A 26,920-nucleotide genomic window follows, 5' to 3' on the forward strand; every position below is an offset into this window, starting at 1 on the left:
CGTGGTTTTACTGACCCACATATCTGCTTGATATCTGCCGCAGAGCTTGTAGAACATTTACACCCGGCCGCACTTGCCGAACCCAGCAGCACACAAAGCGCAGCGCCATATTAACGTCTAAAAGACTTTGAAATTGGCTTGTCTTGGCCGCTTTGGCTTGGATTCGACCCAGTCCACATCGATAAAGCTCGAAGCAAACTCGACAAAACTCATTCGCAAACTTCCAAAGTGATAAATCCACTTTCTTTGACACGGGTAAAAAATCAGGCAGCGAGTTTGATCGGTCTTGAAACAGTTCTTTTTTTTTTACGTCCAGAAATCGCAATTTGGCTACCGTAATGTGGCTACTCTCGGGTGGGATTGACATATGGCTTGTAAACATCCGGTCGCGCTAATTACAAATGGCAGCCAAGAAGTCTGCGGTAATCGCGGTGATTCTCATCGATACAGTAACAAACTGGACCTACCGAAAGCGGAGGGCATGGGAATAAAAAAGCTCTTGCGAGCTTCATTAAGCTTCCCAGCTGATTACAGTTGAGCAGCATGCAGTGACGGCATACATTAATTGGCGCACATAAACACACATGATCGCCAAACGAACGTGGCAAGTACACGCAACTTAGAGAAGAGCGAAAAGAAAAAAAATAAAGAACACATCAAAGGCCAATTTAATATGCGATATTCTAGATTCACAAAGAAAGCATGAAGCGCGGTTCTGCAACACGAAATACCAAAACCATTTTGCGTTTAATACACAAAGTAATTGTAAAATTATTCTCGTCTGGGGCCCGTAATTTGTGCGTGGTGTCCTTGTTTTGAATTTTTTCATGAGCCGTAAGGACTACACAGGAGAGTATTCCGCTAACGTTGTTATGTCTGTAAGCATTGACATATTGTTCTTTACTTCTCTAAGAACGGCGTAAGTTATAAGTATTAAAAACCGTTTGGAAGGGCTGTGGAGAAGGTTGATCCCTGGCTAAGTTGTAAATAATGCGTAAAGGTTTTTTTTTTTTTTTGAAGGACGTAGAGTTTTTGTAAGGCTGCTTTGATATTAGTAGGAAGAACGCACAGCTTAACACGCGTGACTGATATTCACATCCCACAGCAACTTTTCTGTGAACCAAACACCAAGAGACTTCATTCTAAAAAGACAGGGCGTGCAAACACGGACACAAGAAAGAAGTCACGACGCCACAAACGCCGACTAACAACTGAAGAAACGCACAACAATGGAAAAGAAAGAAAGCGCGAAAATTTATCCGCGCATGCATGCAATAGGCGAACCTATCAATCCGGCACGCGTGGGTGTCTTCTGAAAGATAAGCGTTAAGGCATTTGATTTCATCTTTGTGCAAGCTAATCGACGGTTGGCTAACGCAATGCGCTATATATCATGCCTCAATCATCAGGCGCCTTTCTTCATTCCTATGCCGGTACAAAACTACGCAGGAGGATCGCTGAACGAAGTTCGCTGAACGAAGAAAACAAAACTACGCATTCATCGAATTTTGGCCTGCACTTACAACCTTGACAATGTAACGATAGATTACAAGGTGAGCCTCCGGTTAGCGATCTCTCATATGAGAGATCGCTAACCGGAGGCTCACCTTCTACATATATTGGAACATATGTTCCAATAATCTCTGGTTAATGCAGCGGCCCGTCTGTCCTACGTAGAAGCGGCCGTAGATGAAAGGGACCGCATTTATTGCATGGCCATCATATCGGTCCGCTTCTAATCTTTTACTCGCTCATTCTGTCTCCAGACAGCGGCACAAATCTTATCTAGCTTATTGGCAGCCGTGAAAACAACATTAACGCCGTATTTTCTTAAGCCTGTGAGGCGCGTACGCAATGAATGTACGGCAGGCCCGTAGCCAGGAATTTTTTTCGGGGGGGGGGGGGGGGGGGCACTTGCTGAAAGCCTTCACTATTTGAGAAAAACGCATATTTTCATTATTTATTTTCGGTAAAACACCATGTGTCACAAAAATCTCGGGTGGTGGGCTGGGGCCCCCCGGGCGCCCCCCCCCCCCTGGTTACGGGCCTAATGTACGGTATACCTACGACACGTTTCTTCCTGCCATCGATTAACTTGCATAAAGGTGAAATCAAATGCCTTAACAGTTATCTTTCACGTAGGTCCCCAAACGCGTGGCGGATTGATGGGCATGTGCAGATCAGTTTTCGTGTTTACCTTCTTTTCCGCCATTGTGCTTCTCTTCAGTTGTTAGTCGGCGTTTGAGGTGTCGTGGCTTTCTGGTGTCCGTGTTTGCACGCCCTTCTTTTTAGAATGAATCTTACGGACTAGCTCAGCCCTCTGTTATACAAGAGTCTTAAACGTTGGCACAATTTCTATGTTTTTAGAGCTGTCAAGGATTCACAGCATAATACATGTTTACCCTCAGCAGGGGCGTAACCAGATTTTTTTCGGGAGGGGGGGGGGTCCAACTATACTTTATGTATGTTCGTGCGTGCGTTTGTATGTGTGCGTGTACATATACGCAAGCAAAATTGAAAATTTCGGGGAGGCGGGGTTTGAGCCCCCCCCCCTCCCTCTTGGCAACGCCCCTGACCCTAAGGGCAAGAAAAGATTGCTTTCGTTTTAGCCGCATTAATTTCTAGTGCATTTAGTTCCAACCAACGCTCCAGTGTGACAAGCATTTCATTAGCCTTTCTCATCACTTCATCAGGATTTTTACCACCGAAAAATACAAATAAGTTATCAGTGCCATCTGTGTATATTACATAAAATGAGTTATAGATATTGACGATGTCATTAGTATTTCATTCAAGCAAGAAAGGCCCCAGTATGCTTCCCTTTGGCACTCCTGACATAGGACCCAGTGTTTGTGATGAGTGCCCAATATTGTTAGCCTACTGATGTCAAAGCGACAAATAAATAAAGCCAAGTATCGATCACGACAGTGCATGTTTGTGTCAACCAAACGTTCGAATGAACCGTTTTGAGAAGTGCACGTAACCTTCAACTGAAAGTTCCTGGTAATTTTGTTTCGAGAACATTTGAGTACAACGAAGCTGTACGCTCTGGCAATGAGAATGGTTTCTCGTGGAAGTACGACAACATGTTTCCGAAGGTTCAGATGGACGCACAGGAAACAAAACATTGAGAATTACTGCTCTTCTGCCACTCGTGCACGACAGACTAAGCCAAATATTGATCACGACAGTGTGAGTTTGTGTCGTCGAAAGACTCAGATGAACCGTTGTGATGAGTGCATGTAATCTTCAACTGAAAGTTGCTGGTAATCTTGTTTCGAGAACAGTTCGGTACAACGAAGCTGTATGCTCTGGCAATGAGAATGGTTTCTCGTGGAAGTATGACAACATGTTTCCGAAGGTTCAGATGGACGCACAGGAAAGAAAGGTTGAGAATTACGTGCTCTTCTGCCACTCGTGCACGACAGACTAAGCCAAGTATTGATCACGACAGTGTGAGTTTGTGTCGTCCAAAGACTTAGATGAACCGTTTTGATGAGTGCATGTAATCTTCAACTGAAAGTTGCTGGTAATTTTGTTTCGAGAACAGTTCGGTACAACGAAGCCTTATGCTCTGGCAGTGAGAATGGTTTCTCGTGGAAGAACGACAAGATGTTTGTGAAGGTTCAGATGGACGCACAGGAAACAAAACATTGAGAATTACGTGCTCTTCTGCCACTCGTGCACGACAGACTAAGCCAAGTATTGATCACGACAGTGTGAGTTTGTGTCGTCCAAAGACTCAGATGAACCGTTTTGATGAGTGCACGTAACCTTCAACGAAAGTTCCTGGTAATTTTGTTTCGAGAATAGTTCAGTACAACGAAGCTGTACGCTCTGGCAGTGAGAATGGTTTCTCGTGGAAGTACGACAAGATGTTTCCGAAGGTTCAGATGGACGCACAGGAAAGAAAAGATTGAGAATTACGTGCTCTTCTGCCACTCGTGCACGACAGACTAAGCCAAGTATTGATCACGACAGTGTGAGTTTGTGTCGTCCAAGGACTCAGATGAACCGTTGTGATGAGTGCATGTAATCTTCAACTGAAAGTTGCTGGTAATCTTGTTTCGAGAACAGTTCGGTACAACGAAGCTGTATGCTCTGGCAATGAGAATGGTTTCTCGTGGAAGTATGACAACATGTTTTCGAAGGTTCAGATGGATGCGCAGGAAACAAAACTTTGAGAATTACGTGCTCTTCTGCCACTCGTGCACGACAGACTAAGCCAAGTATTGATCACGACAGTGTGAATTTGTGTGCTCCAAAGACTCAGATGAACCGTTTTGATGAGTGCACGTAACCTTCAGCTGAAAGTTGCTGGTAATTTCGTTTCGAGAACAGTTCGGTACAATGAAGCCTTATGCTCTGCCAGTGAGAGTGGTTTCTCGTGGAAGTACGACAAGATGTTTTTGAAGGTTCAGATGGATGCGCAGGAAACAAAACATTGAGAATTACGTTCTCTTCTGCCACTCGTGCACGACAGACTAAGCCAAGTATTGATCACGACAGTGGGAGTTTATGTCGTCCAAAGACTCAGATGAACCGTTTTGATGAGTGCACGTAACCTTTAACTGAAAGTTCCTGGTAATTTTGTTTCGAGAAGAGTTCAGAACAACGAAGCTGTATGCTCTGGCAGTGAGAATGGTTTCTCGTGGAAGTACGACAAGATGTTTGCGAAGGTTCAGATGGACGCACAGGAAACAAAACATTGAGAATTACGTGCTCTTCTGCCACTCGTGCACGACAGACTAAGCCAAGTATTGATCACGACAGTGTGAGTTTGTGTCGCCCAAAGACTCAGATGAACCGTTTTGATGAGTGCACGTAACCTTCAACTGAAAGTTGCTGGTAATTTTGTTTGGAGAACAGTTCGGTACAATGAAGCCTTATGCTCTGGCAGTGAGAGTGGTTTCTCGTGGAAGTACGACAAGATGTTTGCGAAGGTTCAGATGGACGCACAGGAAACAAAACATTGAGAATTACAAGCTCTTCTGCCACTCGTGCACGACATACTAAGCCAAGTATTGACAAGAGGCCTTCTGCCAAGAGGCTAGTGCAAACGCGGTTTCGGTTTCGTTTTTCAAACTCTCCGAATTTCAAACGCTCCGTTTTTCAAACGCTCCGAAATTCAAACGCTCCGCCGACGCAAGCGCCGACAGCGCTATTGAGTTACGCCCCTTGCAGAAGGCCGCCAAGCTCAAAGGGCGATGACGTAGCGATTACGTTGCTTACGTCGTCAGGGCAACAGTAACAACAGCCGCTCGCCTCCACCCCCTCTTCCTCCCTCTCTGCGTGCCGTTTTCTTTCTATTTTTTTGTGCGCTTGATTTTCCTCCTCTCCTATGCCCCGCGCTGGGATTTTTTTTTGTTCGCGTGCGCTCGCGCGCGTGCTGTGCTTGGCCGCGCATTCGCGTTTGCCCGCAGCAAGCATGTGCTAGAGCACAAAGGACGAATCCACCTACAACATTTCTGTTACCTCTTTTTATTGTTCTGTTTCCGAAACTCAAGATTTGCATGTAATGGGGCATGATACAAGTTCAGGAGAAGAACAGAAGGGAAGAATTCACAGTGTGTGCATGACTAAACACAAAAGTTCATTGTAAAATTTAGAAATTAAAAAATCGAACACATTGGAAAGTGTAGGCCCTTTGACGAACACACATATAAGAAACACGATTTTCATTTGGTGCAACACCAAACAAAGTGCAGAGGAGCCTCTGATGGGAGGTAATCATGTAGTTTAAAGAAATGTCAGTGCATGACAAAAACAAAGCGAAGCGCAAAATATGTAAATATGAAATAATATTGCAATGATTTACTTATTAACCGTTGAAATGATACGAAACACAAAACAACAACTTACATATTTGCTCAGATTTTGCACAAACGTACAGGAAATGCTGGACACCTTCACCAGATAAACAAAATGAAAAAGATAAGATTTAGCACAGTAAGTAGTACATTGCGCTAAAAGAGCAAGACACAATATATGGTACTTGAACACTACTTGAAAGTTAGTTGGTGGCAACGGGATGCAGGCCATGGTCAGTTTATGCAGCAGCCCATGACATTCGAAGAAAAGCGTATTACTCAACGACCATGTGAAATAAGCCTATACGCAGCTTTTCTTTCACCGCGAATACAATGCCTAGCTGAATATAACGGCACTGAAGGGAGGACGTCATGTTGGGTACACTGAGCACTTCATTGTGATACACACAAACAGTAAAATTCTGCATATAGGACATGTCTCATGCCTACACATGAATCCTTAGAGCGGTTTTTCCATAGGTAATAACAGACAATATATAAACACGCAGAGTACTTCTTCAGCCGTAAGTACATAGCATATTCACGCACCGAGAAGAAGCACTGGAGGCAGGGTAGAAAGCTGGTCCACTTGAGTTGCGGATCGAGACTTCGCAGAGCGCTGATTCTACAGCTGTTAACCCCTCCTTGGGCAAACGCATCAGTTCTTGCCTTCTCGAATACTCCGAAAACGTTTCCGTCCTGAAATAAAGCAATTGAAAACTATTAATTCCAACGATACAAATTACGCAGTCGCATGAGGCAAACGTAGTTTCGTCGTCTCGGCTCAGTGCAAGCTGCGATACATTAGGCAGTTTTAGAATAGCGTACGCTATTTTAGCGTTTGCGGCTCGCTATTTCCGTCACTACGGGAGCCCGCAAGCGGTTAGCGTACGACGCATGACAGTTGCGCGAAAAGCCAACGCAAAGCTTTTCGTACGCTATTCTAAAACTGCCTATTGAGTCTCAGGAACGCGTATTTAAACGATGGCGAGTGATAAACAGGCAAAAAAAGCAAACCGCACTTCCATCACGCAGTTCTGTCATAGAGGCAAAAGTTAAACTATGAGTCTCAAGTTCTCTAATTTCATTCCTTCTAGGAACAGCGATATTCACTGCAACATCGTGCTTTTCACGATTAAGCCGTAATTAAAAAAAAACAATAACTGTGTTGTCCAACTGCAATTCGTAAATGTGTGGCTACGAACGCAAGCCGCATGCTCACCTTTAGTTTTTCGGAACCTCGAAGAATCTTGCGGAACTCGGCCGGTCTTGAAGTATCCGTGCACCGTTCCATGATGTACGAATGGTGCGTGCCGTTAACCACCACGGCGGCAAGAGCGCACAACACGCAAACACCACGAAAACTCCACACGCCGGCCAAAGCTCGCTTCATGTAACGGAACATCACGAAACTTCATATCAAGGCCGGCGACTATAGGGCGGGCTCCTGTATGGCGGCGACGGAGCACGGCTGACATAACGGCCACTCCGATAAGTCTCAAGAGCGAATAATGACTCGCTAACCACAACGGGAGACTTGCAGGTGTCCGCCAAGCATAGCCTCCCTGCACGGCCAGCCTGGTGCCCGCTCTCAGGACTCGCTTCGTGCTACAACGGAACTTTCGAGGAATTCAAAACTAGCGTCGCGGCGCGCGCGCGGCCTCTGCGGCCGGCGCGGGGTGCACGGCTTTGCCGGCACGGCGGCAGGCTGCCATTGGCTGCTTTAATTTTGAATCTCCATGAACACTAGCGCCAATTTCACCTTCAGTTACGGCCCCTTTTAAAAGGCCGCCGAACTAGCAAATTATTCAAGATGGTGTCGGTGACGTCATCATGACGTAATTCTTTGGGACGCCGGAGCGGCAGTGTTTCCGGGTATTGGCGACACCACTTGCCACCCATCGCACGCATTACCACAAGGAACTGAAATTCACACACCCAGCCAACGAAGCGCTCGCCAAAACCTCGCGATTGTTGCCTTGCGGATAGCAGACGCTCTAGGGGCCCCTCGGTTCCGTCACTTCCGCTTAACAAAAATGACGTCACGCACCCAATGTTGCCAGTAATTTTGGGAAGCGAGGTGGGAAGAGTCGGGGCAATCAATTAAATTCATTTGCAATGAATCTGCGTATGTCTCCAGCTTGTAATTTGGCATATATAACGGGAACGTGAAAAGGAACGTACCCAGCGAATTTTATTGAGATCCATGGACCTTGAAAAATCGCCGGAGTTGGCCTTTAAGGCAAGACATGGCGAAGCCGTTTATTACAACCTTCGAGTGCTTCGACGAAAAATTTAACAGCGGTTACGAAAAATTTAACAGCGGTTTCGAAGATCTAGAATACTGCCAGCACACGTCGTCCTTCTGGAACGTTAAGGGTAGCTAACCAGCATGCGGAATTCATATGGAGGGTAAAACTTCGAGAACTTCAACCATGTAAGAGGAAGATTGTTTCTACTGTCTCACCGCAAAATAACTTGCTAGTCCTTGGAGGAGCTGCCTTAGATGACAGTCACTGCAAAACCCTAGCCTTAGGTCCTAAATACTGTTTTAAGCCGAACCTGAAACCAATAGACGTTTTAAGTTTGCCGCGTACAATCACTAGGTTTGTTCCTGAAGAAGAGCGCTCCCACTGCATTTCGGAATGCGTTGCTAGCTTCAAAGGTTCTAATATGCATCTCAAGAGTTCTGATCCTATCCGGCCTTTGGTTAATTACTGTGTGGAGAAGAAACCCAGGCCAGTAAATTCAGATAAGGAAGGGTATTTTGTAATTATGCCGGACAGTTTGCTCTCAGAAAAAGCGTTAACAGCCATAGAAAAGAATTTTAGGACGGTAAAACTTAAGCCATCGGTAGTTAGGCAACGTGCTGTCGACCTTTTGTTAACACATAATCTTGAGAGAATAGCTTGTAATGACAAGAAGGCTAAATCACTTACTTTAGAATTGTTTTTCTCAGCCAAAACACATAAGAACGAGATTCCGTTTCGAGCAATCGTTTTAGAGCAAGGCACCTGGCAAGTCGCTGTATCTAGTTATTTGCAGAACTGCTTAACCTCTTTGAGTTTTTCAGACCCTTTTCGTATGCGTAATTCTCAGGCGCTAGTTCAGTTCCTCTCAGAGGAGAACCCCGGCCATTGTAAATCTTTTAGTATGGATATTGAAGACCTGTATTACTCTTTGCCGCATGAGGACTTGTTAAAATGTGGTAATGAATGTATTAACGAACAAAGACACGAGACGGTTTTCACCGATAAATGTGGTGTTTCTACCGGGGCATTTCTAGAAATCCTTTCCATGTATTTAAAGTCGACGCTGGTAGGTTGGAAGGAAGGCGTTTATGTGCAGAAATCAGGGATATGTATTGGTTCTAAGGTTGCTCCGGTTCTTAGTGATTTATACCTTAGCAAGATTGACAACCTTTTGGAAGGCGCCTTAGGTAATTCGGTTATTAAGGTTTTTCGTTATGTGGACGATTACTTCATTTTTTGTAGTGGTGAGGACTTTGAAACGGTGGTAACTTCAGTGAGCGATAAATTTGAATTAAATGGAGGAGGGCTGAGCTTTACAAAAGAGGTGCCCCAGAATAATGCAATACAATTTCTAGACATTTCCTTAACGTTCCAGAAGGACCACGTGTGCCGGCAGTATTCTCCTAGATCTTCGAAACCGCTGTTAAATTTTTCGTCGAAGTACTCGAAGGTTGTAAAAAACGGCATCGCCATGTCTTGCCTTAAGTCGGCCCTCAACAAGTCGTGTGAGCACAAAATGAGTGATAGCTTTAACGCACAGGTTACGCGCCTTTTAGATGTAGGGTATCTTCGTGATGCAGTGGCCACTGTCGCTGAACGTTTAAAGAAGTCTATTGTGTTAAGTCCGGACATGGTTGCAGAAAGCGATAGGAAGAAACGTGTCGTAGGTATACCGTACATTCATTGCGTATCTCACAGGCTAAAGAAAGTAGGAAGTAGATACGGCATTAATGTTGTTTTCACGGCTGCCAATAAGCTAGGTAAGATCTGTGCCGCTGTGCAGAGGACGAATGAGCGAGTAAAAGACAAGAAGCGGACCGATATTTGTTTCGTAAAACACACCAACAAATTCACTGATTGCCGTACGAGAGTGGTGCATAAGGTCCCTTTCAGCTGCGGCCGCTTCTACGTAGGACAGACGGGCCGATGCATTAACCAGAGATTGTTGGAACACAAGAGATCACTAACAAGAGGCTCACCTTCTAATCTATCTTTACATTGTCGAGATTGTAAGTGCACGCCAACATATGCAGCTTTTCTGGACACCAGCGGCCTAGTTCGCGTGAACGACACCACGTGGCGTATCGACCTTAAAGAATTCAAAAGTCCCGCCATGACCTATGCAGTCACGCGGCAATAAATAAAAGAGAATCAAAAGAAACAGTACACACGCCCCGAGACGGTCGCTTCACCTCGGGGCGCAGAAAAGAGAGCGCTGTGTGTCGGCGTTATCTTGACGGCGACGACTGGCAATGAATCGGCAGTTTTTCTAGACGTGCCACGCCAAATGTCTAGACGCGCCCGCGATGCATCAAGAGAATCGTGCTTTTATTTGTTTGTTTAGTTTCTTGCGCTGCCGTACCGGTGGGATATTGAAGCAACATGCTGCTTTCCCAGTTTCTCTTTTCAGCTAGCGGGAACCATTACAGCTCAATAACACTTCTTGTTGGGCTATAGTTGGTTATTCGACATAGTGTAGGATGATCAGCGCAACCTTGACTCCCGCAAACACTCACACAAACACTCACTGTGTCGTGTGTGTTCCTCGGGTGGATGAGTGAGTGTTTGTGTGAGTGTTTGCGGGAGTCAAGGTTGCGCTGATCATCCTACACTATGGGAACCATTATGTTTGCGTACGAACAGGATAATGTGGTTGCATAATAACCAAATTTCCTTTGGTGTACCACTTGGGTGATGCTTGTTTGCTCCTTGCGTTAACTCAAATTAGAACTGGATAAGTTTGAGAACGCTAGGAATGAGAGTAAAAAAAGGAAGTTAAAGATAGTTCTTATTTGTTTTCATTTAGTTCTTTTGAAATGTGGCTGCCACCGCAAGCTTGGCGCCGTCAAAGCGGGTGTGCAAAAATGATACAGTCGTTGAAAGATGATCTTGTACACCGGAAAATGTGAACTTGGTTAGTTCTTTTTGTTAGGAATGAACGTATAGTAGAACATATGCGACTGACGTGTTGTGTAATAATCTCTAGATCTGCCGTCTATCCCGCTGAAAAAGGCACTTATCTATCATAATTGCATTTCTTCTTTCTCTTTCTTTTTTTCCCTTTTTTTTCTCACGGCCGACTGACTCATATGCTCGAGGTGATTGTCTTGAATCCTGTTGGCGCAGATACACCAATAGGTTACTCTAATGGGCTGGAAGTTCTCCTGAAGCTCTCCTTTCATGTTCTGTAGGCGCAGTCTCTTTCAACTTTGCACTACAGCAAGCACAAAGTCGATCATGAATCACCTACTGGCCCAATCGTCCACTTTGATCAGCACAAAGAAATTCAGAAGAGCGAATTTTGGCGCTTTTGCGCGGACAACAACGATTGTTAATGCAACATAATATAGTAACTATTCCTACAATGTCTCAAATCACTTCTTTATTCTGTATCACTCCTGATGTAGAATACAAAATGCATTTGACTTGCTCAACAACGGGTCACAAGACACATCAGAGAAAAGCGAACCCTTTAATTCCCCCTTCTTTCGTTCACCCAGCATATGAAAATTTCTTCAGTTGTGAGTGGAGCTCCTTCTGTTGCCACGAAGATGTGCAGGCGTTCCAAAGGAAATCTTAAGCCTTTCTTTCCAGGAGGTTTCCTTAAGAGAACAATGGTGTTTATGCGCACAGGAATTTTGATGAGTAGTTTTTCGCTCGTAGCGATGACTGAAAAATACCAGTCTTCAGCCAGATAAAGCCTAGCGAAATCTGCTTTTTCGCTTAATATCTACTGCTTTTCATGCAGTAGTCTTCTTCCTCTGAAAGCCCAACGGAAAATGACCCATGTCGAATGGAATGATTACAGCTCCGCTCGAGGGTCTTCAAAACCGGAGCTTTTTTTTGTACTTCATGATGCAAAATATCAGCCGCGTATTGAATCCTGGAATCTTCTGGCTTGATAGGAATGTCAAAGCTGCGAAGACATTCCTGGTTGGGATTCTTTTTTTGGCTCACACGTGTAGGCCCACCTTGAAAGTCCCTTCCACTGTATCGGGTAGTTTTGTCTCTAATGTAGATAAGGAAATCATAGTAAAATAGATAGTAAGAAATATATAATTCAATATTAAATTTTGCTGCAACATAAAAGTTGCAATAGAAATACGCGCGAAAGCGACTAAGAAAAATTAATAATACTTCAGAAGACCCGATAACTGGCATGTAGCCTCGACTTTAATAATAGGGATATCTGCACACAGATGTGAAGTCTGGTTAATGCGCATCAATAGCACAGTGCTATCATAGATGCATGCGTTTTAGAAAACACCCTCTATCACTCTTAATCCGGTTACACATAGGTTCCAGATAAAACTAACGTTCCACATATTTTTACTGGAACGAACGTAATTTTTATGTGGATCCGGCTTTTTCACGAATAATATGGGTATCAGTAGTTGCAGTCTCTTCATATTTTTCTTTATTTTTTCTTCATTTAAGTGGAACATAGCAACGTTATGTGGATCAACGACTTGTTCCACTTACTCTGTTACCGTAACTTTTTTCCCGTTCCACTTAAGCCTTGTGAGCGAGATACTTCTTTTTTTCTTCTGTTACACTTGAAAGCATGCAATGCAGTGAAGCATGCGGCGAAGAAGCTAAGTGACGACATATGTTCTCGCATTCAGGCAATCGCAGTGGGCAGTGACAACTAATAAAAAGGAAGCCTAAGCATTTCGAACTTGACGGTAAAATAGTCTTGCTAACTTTTTTCGCTTCATTGAAACGCCGACGTGAGGTTTCGCAAGAGCAAAAAGTTAGCGAGAGGTAATTTTACTTAGTGGGACAATTAGGTCTGCTTGGAAAGGGGGAAGGAGTATTGGGCTCATGGTTTCTTTTGCAAACGCAAAGACACCCAACAGAGAAGAGCGAGACAAAAGAGGTGAAGACTAAAACTGAAATTTACTCACACAATTAAAGTATAATTACGACAGAAAATATGAGTAGATGAGGAAGATAGTGGAGAGAAACAAAGTTAACTAAGTTGAAGTGTCGTCTAGAAAAAAATATAAATATCTAATAGAGATATAGACGGTGAACTAAACGTCTATATCCTCCCTTCTATGTCATCATGACGATATGAAACTGAAGTACGCCGAAATTCGACAGCGCAGCCACATTTTCAAGAATGAGCAGACATGGAACCCCGGAGCAGACTCCTACGCATTGTGGTGCTATCGCAGGCGTACATTTAAGGAGCACCCATTCTGTCCATTGTATACCTTCTTGCAGGCCAGAGGAAGGCAGTGCTGAACATTACATCAACAATTCGTGTAGAAATAGGCATGATTTGCACCATAATTTCTTTTTGAAAGCACCAGTTTTTGCTATTGTTTATTTACCAATTTTCGCATCGTATTGAGCAGCACGCTTTTGCACGAAGCCGAGAGGGTTACTGTCGATCACGCAAAAATTAATGCATCAGAGCACAATATCTTTTCTGAACATTCTAATTACTTCCCAATCACATCAATTATAATGTTAGTGGCATGACACGTACCTGCGATATGCGAGGACGATGCGATTGGAATAACTGCCATTGAAAGAACTGACAAATTCGTTCCGCAATAATCAGAGAATGAGAATTCGGTTATTTTAATTTTGAAGTATGGAGAGACCGTAATGGGTGCCAAAGTTACATAGGGACCATGCTCGGTGGCTTCTTTTTTTTTAGCAGTCTGAGACACTCTAGTTTTACGTCGTATGCCACAAAGCGTGGTTGAAAACAAACGCATGCGAAATCGCCTTCCGTCTTGTCCATGTTTACTGAACAAAGATTCTATAGCGTAAGCGAAGTGTGGGATGCCAGCAGGCGAGAGAAAACAGGGTTCTGCGTTCGCCATATGTCACATGAATGAGAGATTTGCAATAATCTTTATTTGATCACCAGCGCGGGGTAATCAGTCTTCATGATTCTCGAGAACGAAAGCGACGACGCGGTGGCATAGTTTGTTTATACTTACACCCCCTGGTAAAGAATGATCTAATCGCATGCCGGTGAGCTATAAATGGCGTAGAATTTCAATATAAAAGTCACAATGTTCACAATGATTACGGATTGCTAAAGCCGAAATAGCATTTGTCACTAGAACATTCAGCGCGATGTTTGTTTTCTGCATTGAATAGCACGCTATAAAAGAAGACCATTTACACACCGCCTGCACAAAACCAAACTGACCGACAATTATTCTAAAATATACGACGTGTCAGAGTTTAGAATAACTACAGTATATCCGGAGTATGGCATAAGCAATGGAAAAAATTAAAACTGTTAAAACCGGCTCCATCGGCTGAAGTTGAATTCATCGCTATCGAACGTAGCGCCACAACTCTGGAAGCGACGAAATCGGACGCCAACGCGCCAACCCGCCAACTGCGAAGCTCTTGTTCGGATGCGTGCTTCAACGCAACTCGGCTGCTATGTGTGTAAAATCTGGCTTGTTTTCCACGCCTCGAGAAATTCCGTTTGCACTGGAGGCCTGGCTTTAGCATCCGTCACGGACTTTACGGAGAGGTAAGTGCTTTTACTTGTTACTATCGTAGCATATGTCAGTTTTGATGCAAGCAAACGGCGATCACGTTTTCGCGCCATTGTCACACGCACAAAATCTGCTAATTGTATTTCTGTGTTTGCGTAGCAAGTGAAGTTTCGACGAAACGTTGTCTTACTGCCGCAGCTTCTATTCAGCTGTGATCTGGAATGACGGCAGTCTGCACACATGCGCTGCGTTTGCTCGCTCAAGCACAGGACTGTAGCGCTGAGCTTGGCGTCACAAGATGGCTCCCGACGTGCTTGCGCTCGCCTTTCCGAGCGCAAATTGGTGCACGTAGCACAAACTTAGTCGCGCCTGCGGCGCTCGTGTTGTCAGTTTTACCGGATTATTCCTTGCTCGCGCATTGTGGCGGTGAACCTTGATACGCACTTTTTAATGGTCGTCTTTGTGCAAGAGCGTGTCCTTGTCGGCCACATATTTTTACTGGAACAAACCTAATGTTTATGTGGATCCGGCTTTTCGGCGAATAATATGAGTGTCAGTAATCGCAGTCTCTTCACTTTTTCTTTATTTTTCCTTCATTTAAGTGGAACATGGCAACGTTATGGGGATCAACGACTTGTTCCACCTACTCTGTTGCCGTTACTTTTCTGCCATTGGCCGCGGCGCCTGCATTTTCGATGGAGGCGAAAATGCTTGAGGCCCGTGTACTTGGATTTAGGTGCACGTTAAAGAACCCCAGGTGGCCAAAATTTCCGGAGCCCTCCACTATGGCGTCTCTCATAATGATATCGTGGTTTTGGGACGTTAAACCCCAGATATTATATTACTTTTTCTCATACCATTTAAGCCTTGTGAGCGAGATACTTTTTTCTTATGTTCCATTTGAAAACATGCAATGCAGTGAAGCATGTGGCGAAGAAGCTAAGCGACGACATATGTTCTCCTCGTACTCAGGCAATCGCAGTGGGCAGTCACAACGAATAAAAGGAAGCTTAAAGGGGTACTGACACAAAATTTCGCGGCCGAGATACCCTGCTGGATCGATTCCCGTGTACGTGCGTGTACCATATGCAAAATATCGACAGTGAATAAAGCTTGGAAGGTATTTATATGAATTTTGAAGTTCGCGAGCGCGATCCAGCATTATAGGCCGCACCTGGTGCATCGACACCCTCGGAGGTGACCCGAGGTGACCCCCATACTTCCCCTACGTAACCGTTGCAGCCGGTACAAGTTATGATGACGTCGTGGCCGCCATTTCTGTTTTGACGCGCTTCCCGACGAATCGCTCCTCGCCAGCGGGTCAAACCTGAAGTGATTCGCCACGTCAAAAATTCCTTCCATCCCCGCCGCAAGAAAATCGTCGCCATCAGACGACGATGAGCCCGGCGACGACAGACCGTGCGGAAATGCGTCACTGTTCTGTGTGCTCACGTGACCGAGCGTTTCACTCGCTAGGTGGTGATAGTTGCACCCGGCGGCTTGTCGTTTTTGGAGCTCTGTCAAACCGAAACTGAGGCTGTGTCGGTAATGGGGAGCTTGTAATTAATTATCTGTCGCGCGCTGCAGCAAACGATGTGCCGTGTTATGACTAACAGGTCCCCAGCAACACATTGCAGCAAAAAAACGCGGGGCGAAAATTTTTGTGTCAGGACTCCTTTAAGCATTTCGAACTTGACGGGAAAAATATTGGTAATTTTTGAAGAGTATTTTTAATGGAGGCCTTTTGCTAGAACATGTCCGAAATCGGCAGGCGGGGCCCGCGGAGCTAGAGAAATAGAAGCAAAACAGCTACTCGTCCGGAGTGAGGCGCAGCTAACTTGTATGTCACGCACGCCCGAGTACTGGGCAGCCCAGCGCTGCCCAGCGCTCGGGCGGGTGTGACTTATAGTGCAGAATCCGCCTTTGTCACGGCGCCCCCGCGTATGCGCTCTCCCCTAGCGGAAAAGTCGCGAAACGTCTCATCTCGGAAGCTCTGGCAATACCGGTTGTCCCGGCCCCTACTAAACCCCTACCAAAACGGCAGAGTCAGCACAGGAAAATAAAAGAGGCGGATTGACGTTCCCCCTGTACACGTCACATTTAACAGCGCAGCTGTTTAAGCTAGGTGTAACTCCATAAGCCGTCCGCAAAAAGCTCGATGGGCCGATCCTGGGGATTGTGCAGGAAGGGTCCAAAGGGTCCAAAATTCGTGTGGTTTGTAGACAGGGGGCGGCTATGGAGTGACAAATAATTCAACCATGCACAGCCGTTTTAATATGGAAGTGATGGCCGTTGTGGAAACTGTCATCAGCGAGCTGCTCTATTGCCACTTTAGCCTTGTCATGCTTAGGTCTTAGAAGACCAAAACTTCTGCCGAGTTTAGTAACAGCTCGCACTCGCTAAGAAAGTGTTTAATATTTGTTTCTTGCTGGGACATGTGCGTTTTGTTTACGAGTGTGGTTTACAAGAGCTTGAATAATTTGACAGGTGGAGACATACATGAATAATGGCTTGTTCGACGGTGCCGCGGACGTCACCGGCGATCTGAGAGGGCACTGCAAGGAGTGCGAATGCAATGGTTTTCAGCGCCTTGTTGATCTGGCCATGACAAAGTACCTATTGGCTGGTGCATTCTCTGTGGACACTCGCCTGCCTCACATGGACCTCTCGTCAGCCTCTAAGAAGGTGCCCAAGACGGTAAGTATTATTCATTTGTACAAACCCCCAAAATTTGAACTGCTTTGTTTTAGGTTGGCAGCACACTGTCATGCCCGTTAAGAAGTAATCGTGCTGACATATGGAGGTTTTGTATGTTCACTCCATGCACACACTCTTACGTTCAGCCCCTTCAGACATTGCATTGGTGATAGCTGAAGCTTATGTTAGCAGCATTCTTAGAACCTGAAAAGGGGACAGGTTTTCACTGGGCTGCTGCTCTTTTTTTATTTCGTGTTTGGTTACTGGCAAGCCAGAGGAAATTCTTTTGTGCCTTTTCAAATGTAAGGTGCGTTTACATTCTTCTAGATGGAATTTTCGCTCTCGGTTTAACAGCAGTGCGAGTACGTGCTATGTTCTAAGTGGGATATTCGAGTTCGTCATATTGTCTCTATACAGTACTGTACAATGCAGGGAAAGTAAAAATGCTGATGTGCCGTGGTAAGTGAAGTAAGTAAAGCTTCAGCGGTTCAAGTTATTCCAGTCCTAAATATTTCCATAATTTACTCAGTACTACCAAGGGGTTTCTTACCGTAATAGCATTGCAAACTGTGATGGTATATGTAGTAAAATAGCTTGTTAGGGAAGTTGGTGCATCTTTTGAAAGTAAACAGTCCAGACAAGGGACAGTGAAAAAAACTACATTAATCCACCATTTTTCTAAAATGAACCTAAATTACGAGTCTGCACTTGTGTTATTTTGCTCTCCCTTATCATCTGTGCTGTTTACGTACTTCGAAGGATACCTTTGTACCTAATTTCATGACACTTTTGCTTTCATAACTGATAGACTTGGTCAAAGCTTTGTGGAGCAAACAAACCTCTCAGAGAACAGCTTGAATACTTAGATGATTTTTTCTGCTGACATTGATGAAGATTGGAGTATGAGACTGCCCTTTAAAGATGAATTCATCACAGGGCAATTCTGCGCAAAACCGGCTGTTAAAATGAGTGAAATTATTTTGACACCAAGTTTAGCTGCTGTTTGCATTCAAAAGCAAGTGCGAAAGCTTTGTCAGGAGTGTAGCATGTTGTGATAAATGTCCAGGCTACTGCTATCGCACTGCCGAAAAAAAAAAATCTTCCAACAATATTTTTTGTCCAGTTCTCAGTCCTGTCAGGGCATGTTAAAAATGCTGTTAATAAATTTATTCTTAAAGTGCACTTCAGCTTTCTTATTACCTGCAAAAGGTGAATGAGGCACCAGGCGTAATAGGGCACCCGTCAGAAATGCATGCACCAATACACTGCAATCTTTTTAAACCACCAGCACATTGAAAAAAAAAGATGTTCGCTCTTTGCTGCATTATTTAGTTGTCAGTTATTCGGTAATTAAAACAATCGCTTGAACAGTTTTCTGAATCCCGACGAATGAGGAAATTTACCTTGAAATACATCCATGGAAATTACAGTTGGCGTGAGTGTTAATAAATATGCAATTATAGAACATATGGAGGAGGTATTTCATCTGTATTCACTGTGCACCATACGTGTACGGCATGCACCAGAGAAACATTGATTGCCCATAGCAAATATTAAGCAGAGTTTTTTTCATGGCTTGATAAAAACCGTCATTTGGAGCCAAAATTTTTTATTTGATTTAGGACACACACTGTACATTGAAAAAAAAAATGTCCTGACCTCACTGATTTGCATTTTCGTGCTTCTACAGGATGTCTGCAGGAAGCTGGATCTTGCAGTGCACCACAATAGTCTTTTGCTAGACAAATATGTGGCCAGTGGTCAACAGACACCACAACTTACCCAGAAAGAGGGCCTGCGCAATCTGTCGAAGATTATTCTTTGACAGTGCACCAGGCAATGAAGTTCGGCACCCAGGAAGTGCTTCCGCCCCTGTACTGACGCAAGGGGCCGAAGAAAGTTTTCGTTCAAGCACCTCGACCCAGCTACATCATAAGTGTGTACACTGCGACTTTTCATCTTATTATTTTAGTCGTTTTCCATCTCACATAAAGGTTGCTCATCGTTCTGTTAAAAAGTACACCTGTGCCCTTTGTAAGGTCACTTTTGCAGCTGTTACCCGTTAGAAACAGCATTTTGATGAATTTCACATCTTGATCGTGGCCAGTGAAGAGCAGCATTTGATGAGTAGCGACAGTGAAATGGTCCACCAGGACATGAGCATTGAAACTGAGGTCTCAGAATTTTAGCCGTCTGTGCTCAATGATGAAGCAAGGCTCTCCGATCTGTTCAGGCTTTTGGAGGGTGAGCACATATGTGCAAAAAAGCTATCAGTGCTGTTGTCAAAAACATTTCGGAAATGTTCCACGCCAAGGGCCTTCAGCTAGACGCATCAGGTTTAACTGACAAAGCAGGAAAACGTCAGTATGAACGTAATAATATATATGTTAGACCTTCTAAAAAAAGAGTTCCAATGGTTCCCATAGTTATTATGTATCACTAAGGACACTCTTAGAAACCTTGTACCAACATCCAGAAACAAGTAGCCATCTTCAGCAAAAGTTTGTCATCTCTGAAGATGGTTTCCTCAGGGACCTGTGTGATTGTTTAAGGTTCAGGCCCCATGCTATACTGAATAATCAGGACAGTGGCCTTGGCATGCTTCTATACTGCGACGATGTAGAAATTGCCAACCCTTTGGGCATGAAACGAGGCATGCGTGGAAAGCTCACACTGTTTTATGTAATATTTGCCAGCTTTCCTCCCCCAAGCAGGTCTCAGCTGAACTCAATTTTTTCCTTGCTGTTGGTTATACGAACGACCTGAAAACACTAGATGATAAAGCAGAACTGCTTCAAGATTTTATTCAGACAGTGAATGAACTGTCAGACAAAGGAATCTCATTCAAAGTTCAGGATAGAGAAATCAAGACCTATGGCTGTCTCCTTGCATTTCTCTGTGATAGTTTAGCAGCACATAATATTGCTGGCTTCAAGGAATCATTTACGCCACTCGTTCGTTATGCGTGCCGCCGCTGCAATGCACTCACGAGTGATTTCCCTAAGATTTGGTTACACTCTGACTGCCGTTTGAGAAGTGACAGTGAAATTCAAGATAAAAATTTAATTGTTGAAGAAAGCAAATAACTTGGCTGAGCAGAAGGAAATATCGGCAGCTACAAGCATCAAGGAACCCTCAGTGCTTCACCTCGTAACAAGGTTCTCATTGACTGAGGATGTACTCTTTGACCCTATGCATATATTGTAAGGTGTGCTGCCTAAAGAAGTTTTCTTGTTTCTCCGTCACCAAGTACACATCCGTCGGGTATTTAGCAGAAAACAACTGAATGAAGCATTAAGGAAGTTCAATTTTCATTCATCTTTAAATTCAGGAGAGCGCTCACGTTTTGTTCGATGCTTCGCTGTCGTAGGTGTCTTCAGCAAGTGCATTGGGAGTTTTCGTTCTACACCTCACACTTTTTCTGAATAGCGTTGTTCCTATCAACCTGCTGGATCAATTCTACTATTGTCTGATAATGGCTGTCCAGAGAACACAGCTTGTACTTTCTCCAATTTTGAGTGTCGAGGCCCTAGGTTTTTTTTTCTTTGCAACCTAATGGTTGTTCGGCGTTATGATGAATGTTTAAAGTATTTTATTTTACAAGAAACGAGCCATGAAAGCGTAGTAACAGAAGAAAAATTTTTGCTGGCTTGCGCTGTGTACACTTACAAATACGACCGTGGTTTCTACTGCCTGTGTAAATAGTATAGACAACTTCCATAAGTGTGTACTGTATTTGTTATTTGAATGTTGTATTTCTGCTTTTAATGTACAGGGAGAACTTTTTTTAAGATATGAAGGTTAAATGAATGATCTTGTATAATGGTATCATTCAGCAGTCTTTTCATTGACTACACATTGTATTACTGGCATGTAGCCTTCAGTCTTACTCCTTCGTCGTTTTTAGCTGTGAAGTATGTCTGTCGATTGTTTAGTAATTTGCTTCGATGCTCTTGTTCATGCATTTCTGCGGTTTTGATACAATTGTGTAAAATGGCTTTTATATAATAAAGTATCAAGTACAGCACCTGTGTAATCTTTACAGTGCTTTCCTTTTACTGAATAAGTGTATTTTCATTTTGAAACAGCATGACTTTGTTTTAAGCACCATTTTCCAGCAAGACTTATATCAGAATTTTTTAGAGTTGCTTCCTGCAATTTAACACCGCTGGTGGCCTGGCTAGCTGAAACAGCGTTCCTGATAATAATATGTGGAGTATTGTTCCTGGTAATATAGTAGTCTATTTATACACAACAGCGTTCCGTAAATATATATGTGGAACATGGTTTTATATATCTCATTCTGCCCATAAGAGGAACATTGTTCCAGGTATTAATGTGGGGTACATGGTATCTCTTATATCATACTAAAGTTAAGAGCAACAATGTTCTACATAAATAAAATTTTATCCAGTTCATGTGTTACTCCTATATAAGGGGAACTTTTTTGCAAAAAAGTTGCCCTTACTAAGTGGAACCTATGTGTAACCAGATTAAGAGTGTAGACATGGTATTCCCGCTCAGCTTTGTCTGAGTGGAAATAGCTCAAAGAATTGAATTCCTGTCGATCTGATAACATTATATATTTTTTTCTTAGATTAGGCCCTAAATCTGCCCTAAATGGTGGCTCTGCGCTGTACAGCGCACACGTGTGCTGTACAGCGCAGAGCCACCATTTAGGGTAGATTTTGTAGTGACGCGGAAATTACCTCCTTGATAGTGAGAAAGTTCAAATATATATACACAATAACCTTCTCAATATTTACTTATGGACAAATATTTGGGCTCGTGGAACATGAGGTGAGCATTAGTGAGGTCACGCCTTTTTAGAGTAAATACTTACTCTATCACTATATATATTCACGATGTGCTTTCTTAAAGGGACTGACAACCGATCGAAATGTGTCACAAGACCCTGGCTGTGAATTACAGTGACATAAACGAGTTTGTTTTTCACCATATGATTAGGATTTGCATTGTTGAATTGCACTTTGAAAGTCACAACGGCATGTCGCGTCGCCTGACGGGCAAGCCTTCATAGTGCACGAATGAGATGTGCAGAATGCTGTACGCAGTCCGCTGCTATTTACTAAGAAAAACATGCGTTCAAAATTAATCCGCACGTTATTAGGCCATTCTCGATTTATTCTGTGCTTATAAAAGAGTAAAAGGAGTTGAGAGGTGGCGTTGCCTTCGCGACTACTAGTGAACGCATGTCGAGCAACGGTGCATGCGCGCGGCGCTTTCTACATTGAATGAACTTCCATGTAGCACACGTCAAAAACCGGAAAAAAGGCATTCCATACCGCTGGGGCTGTGGCACGGGCTTCGCAAGACACTGACCAACGTAGGCGGTGTCACGGCTGAAACGTTAGTAAAGGCATCTTTTCTTTTTTTCAGTCAGTACTACCCGCAAGGGCATTCTCTACACACACACACACACACACACACACACTATATATATATATATATATATTATATATATTATATATATTATAATATATATATATATATATATACAGCATTACCGACCACGTTAGTCATAAACTTGAAGCGAACAAGCAAGACGAGCTTGATCTGTTCATAGTTTGATGAACCCGTAGTTAGGCTTGGCTCGGGAACACAGTGCGGAGGGCAATCTAGTGAGCGTCGAATACTTGGGCTCATTGAATCGGTAAGCAGAACTGTAAAGCGAAAAGCGCTTGTTAGTTTTGAAGTCTTCTTCCTCGCTGTTTTCATTCAATCTGTTTGTACATTGCTGCTAACATGGGTACCTGTGAAGGGAAAGTAATCAGTAAAGACAAATGCATGTGTCCATGCTGGACTTCCCTCTTAGTTACTCCCTCTTATTACTCTTTCAACGGCGTGAAGTGGCGTTGCGGCAACAAAGGCAGTGTTGTAATCGGCTAATATTCCCTATGAAATTACCTATGCTTTTCAGGAAAGCAGCGTACACTCAGGAACGTGTTGAAAGGGTGTCGTTTCGTCTCACAAAAACAGTCCTGATATCGTGCATGCCTCTCGATTGCATTATCGCCGCGCGCCCGGCACTTCCAGGTCACAAATGGCATGCACGTTATGAGCGTTAGACAGCATTCTTCATAGGAAAGTGGCGAGTACCGAGGATTCAAGAAAGGAAACGCAAGCAGCAGCAAAGCAGCCGGTTGAAGATCTCTCCGTCGTTGCTATGGCAACGGCGCGCGCGGCTGCGCTCGCTTCCGAGTCTGCTTGCCTAACCGTTTCGCCGTCTGTTCCGTGCACACCGCTCCCCACCGCCGGCCTGCGCCAGTCAGCGAGCGAGGGGGGGGGGGGGGGGTAAGGGAGGGGGCACTTGCTGAAGGCCTTGACAGTTTGTGAGAAAACCTATTCTCATTATTCTTGTCAGTAAACACACCGCCTCCGTCAAACTTTTGGGAGGGGAGGCGGGCCCTTGGGACATACCCCCTAGCTACGGCCTGGCCTCTGGACTCCTAGGTGGCCCCGGTCGGTTGAGTTTAACTAAAATCTGGGTTCCTTTTCTTCGTTATTAAGTAATGGGTTCTGTGGTAATAAAAAATAAAACATTAGAAGTTTACTTGCTCCATTTCCAAAAGCGAAACCGGAACTGCAGCAAATATCTTGGTTGCAATGCTCCAGCGAAAAAACAAAGTAACTAAATCTTCAACAGCGTTGTACTAGTAATATAATTGCTGGAGTTCTACGTGCCCAAACCATAATATGTTTATGAGGGATGCCGTAGAGGAAGGCTGCGGAAATTTCGACCACTTCAGGTTCGTAACGTGCATCTAAAACCAAGTAAAACGAGCCTCTAGCATTGTCGCCTTGTTCAAAATGCTGGAGGCACCGTCAACCTGTGCGGTCAGCAGGCGAGCACCGTAACCGCTGTACCACCGCGGCAAACATAAGCAATTCGGAGAGAGACAAAAAAAAAACAAAAAAACCCGCATTGGGATTCGAACCAAGGCCCCAGCGATTGCGCGCAAACAGCCAGCATGGATGATCAACCCATTCAGCCACAGCGCGCGGCGGCTAGCCCGTGATACGATAGCTATTATATAGATACTACGGTCAAACTCTCCTTGCAACGCTCCTTGCAAGTGTCCCCACCTTCCAAAGAGCAGGAACGGAATGCAAAAGTGAAAACAGCTGCTTTCTGTTTGCAAAAATGCGCTGTAGACCATAATTCGATGTTTCACAGTGCAAGGAACGAGGACGACATTGGAAAACACACACAGCGCTGAACTTAAAACTGACTATATTTTCAAACTTACAGCAATATATATGCGCTCTTCACCAGGAAAAAAAAAGAATAGAGCAAATCAAGCATACAAAAAATTCCAGAAAAAATCGTAGAAGCCCAAACAATTTTGAAACGTGATAAAAAGTGCACGAGTGCAGCTTCGCTTGCTCTTTCGAGCAACGAAAGTGAATTTCTCGTAATCGTAAAATATATGTGATATCGATGATGGGTTGTTGTTTCCTGCGACTACAATTTTTTGTACACCAGGCCTGCAATTGTCGCGTGACCAAAATCACGTAACATCGCACATCTACTTGTGTGACTACAATCACGTAAAAACTAGCCACGTGACTAAAAATCACGTAAAATCAAGTAATTAGTCTCGCCACTAAAATCCCGTAACGTCAGGTATCTATTGACGTAGAAGAAGTGATGCCTGGGCAAGTTTGAATTGGTTATGCATGTTCGAAACGGGCGGCGCAAAAACAAGGGACAAAGGAAAGACTACACACTACAGGGCGCCTTCTCACAACTAACTTTATTAGAAAGAACATACACTATTTGAACCTCCCCCAAGTACCACGTGCTCTTACATCATTGATAGCCGACAGGATACATAGACATGTGTTGCTGTAAAGATTAGGAACGGTTACAAAACGATAATCACATGTACACTTTTTTTTCTATGTGATGAAACGATTGAGGAAACAAATTTCATCGTCAGGCAGTGCTGTTGATGGCATCCTTACACATAGATTGCCTTTTTTGTTAATGTGATGCGCCTCAACAATTTCTCTAGTAGCTTGATTGTTATGCCTGAAAATACATATGGTGTCATGAAGTTGGGGGTGCATCCGTGTTGTGCACAGTGTCGAGCAACGTGCGAGTAGGCATTGCCGTCCAATGAACGCTTGTGTTCGGACAGCCTTACATTGAGGCAACGGCCAGTTTGCCCAATGTAAACATGACCGCAGAGCACGTGGTACTTGGTGAAGGTTCAAATAGTGTATGTTCTTTCTAATAAAGTTAGTTGTGAGAAGGCGCTCTTTGGTGTGTAGTCTTTCCTTGTCCCTTGTTTTTGCGCCGCCCGTTTCGAACATGCATATGGATTGACGTGACGTGTTGGCGCCAAAAACTTCGGAACAACTGGGTGGTGCGGGGTAGCCTCAGCGTCTGCACTGGACTCTAATAAAGATGTACTTGCTCTCTCGCGTGACTAAGATCCCATCACGTAACTACTTGTGACGCGACATTTCCCCTTCAGAACCACGCAACAAGTGCGTAGTCTGGGGAACCGACCGAAACCTGAGAAGAATAGAATATACAAGCACAGCCATATCCTATAATACTATACTAGCAAAAACTTTGCACCTCTAGCAATAGCTTGGTATTACTAGCAAAACCTTAGAAGAAGCTAGGTCGAACGCTAGCTCCGCTTTCGGTTCCAGCCTTACGCAACCAGTACATGCTGCGCACATTTTCATTTACAGATGTTAAAATGGCATCTTATTGCGGTACGTTGAGGTGGGCTGCGAGTGCTTGCGAAAAGCTGCTGAATCACAGGATTTTCGTTTTGTAACTGGGAGCACCAGTCCCTGGACTTCCCGAACGCTTTAATACACACACGTCATATCACACGGACCTATCCGATGCAGCGCACAGTGCTATGTGATGTTAAAGGAGAAGGCATGCTGGTTTTTTCTGTTCACGTAGGGCGATAGATATGACAAGAGATGAATAAAAATCCCAGTTTCACCGCAAGGACGATGCAATGAGTGCGATAGCAACAAATGAAGTAAAGCTGCAGGCAGCTAACTCAGATGCAGTCTCGCGTAACTCTACAAAATGGTGCTGTAAGAGAACACAGCCACTCCAGGTAGGAAAGGGGATTTCGCACAGTCTCTTCGAGTTGAGAGCGCAGCATATAGAAGGGTATATGAGCCGTCCGCTGATGCTTGTCGAGATAGCAATTTTGATTTCATTTAAGTTAGGGCGAAATCATTGCAGTGCTGTTTGAAAAAGAACAAATAATTTTTCCTATTCTTTGATTGGCTTAACTATTTGTTGGTTTCATTAGTAGTGTCTAACAAAAAAAAAGAACCCTCGAAAAATTCCCCTTCGTTCGTTAAGATTACGACAAACACTTGCGTTAGCCCTAAAGTAAAAAGCAACTGCAAGAACGTCTACTTTGTCATTTAATTACTATGCCTCGCTTGTCTAAGCTTAGTTCGCTTCCTTTACGTTGCTGAATTGTAGGTAACTGAGAAGGTCGTAACGACATCATTGAGAAGGGAGAAATAAGTTTCCACCACAATACGCGTACGTACAAAAGTTCGAAACAGCTTTGTTCACCATAACTTGATCGGGCATTCTGTTCCTTAGGACGTTTATAAAAGAGTAAAGTAAGAATTACAAATGCAGATCTGAACGATGTGATACGCGTTG

The 26,920-nt window shown here is 44.0% G+C and overlaps 1 long non-coding RNA gene across 1 annotated transcript; it reads left to right on the forward strand.

The window, feature by feature from the left end:
• Positions 1–14,401: 14,401 nt before the first annotated feature.
• Positions 14,402–20,289, forward strand: LOC119379520 (uncharacterized). The gene is made up of 3 exons (XR_005181226.2): positions 14,402–14,573; positions 17,026–17,235; positions 18,926–20,289. It is a non-coding gene; the product is annotated as an uncharacterized LOC119379520 (long non-coding RNA).
• The last annotated feature ends 6,631 nt before the right edge of the window (positions 20,290–26,920 follow it).

This window comes from Rhipicephalus sanguineus, chromosome 1 (assembly GCF_013339695.2).
Source record: "Rhipicephalus sanguineus isolate Rsan-2018 chromosome 1, BIME_Rsan_1.4, whole genome shotgun sequence".
Classification (NCBI taxonomy): Eukaryota; Metazoa; Arthropoda; class Arachnida; order Ixodida; family Ixodidae; genus Rhipicephalus; species Rhipicephalus sanguineus.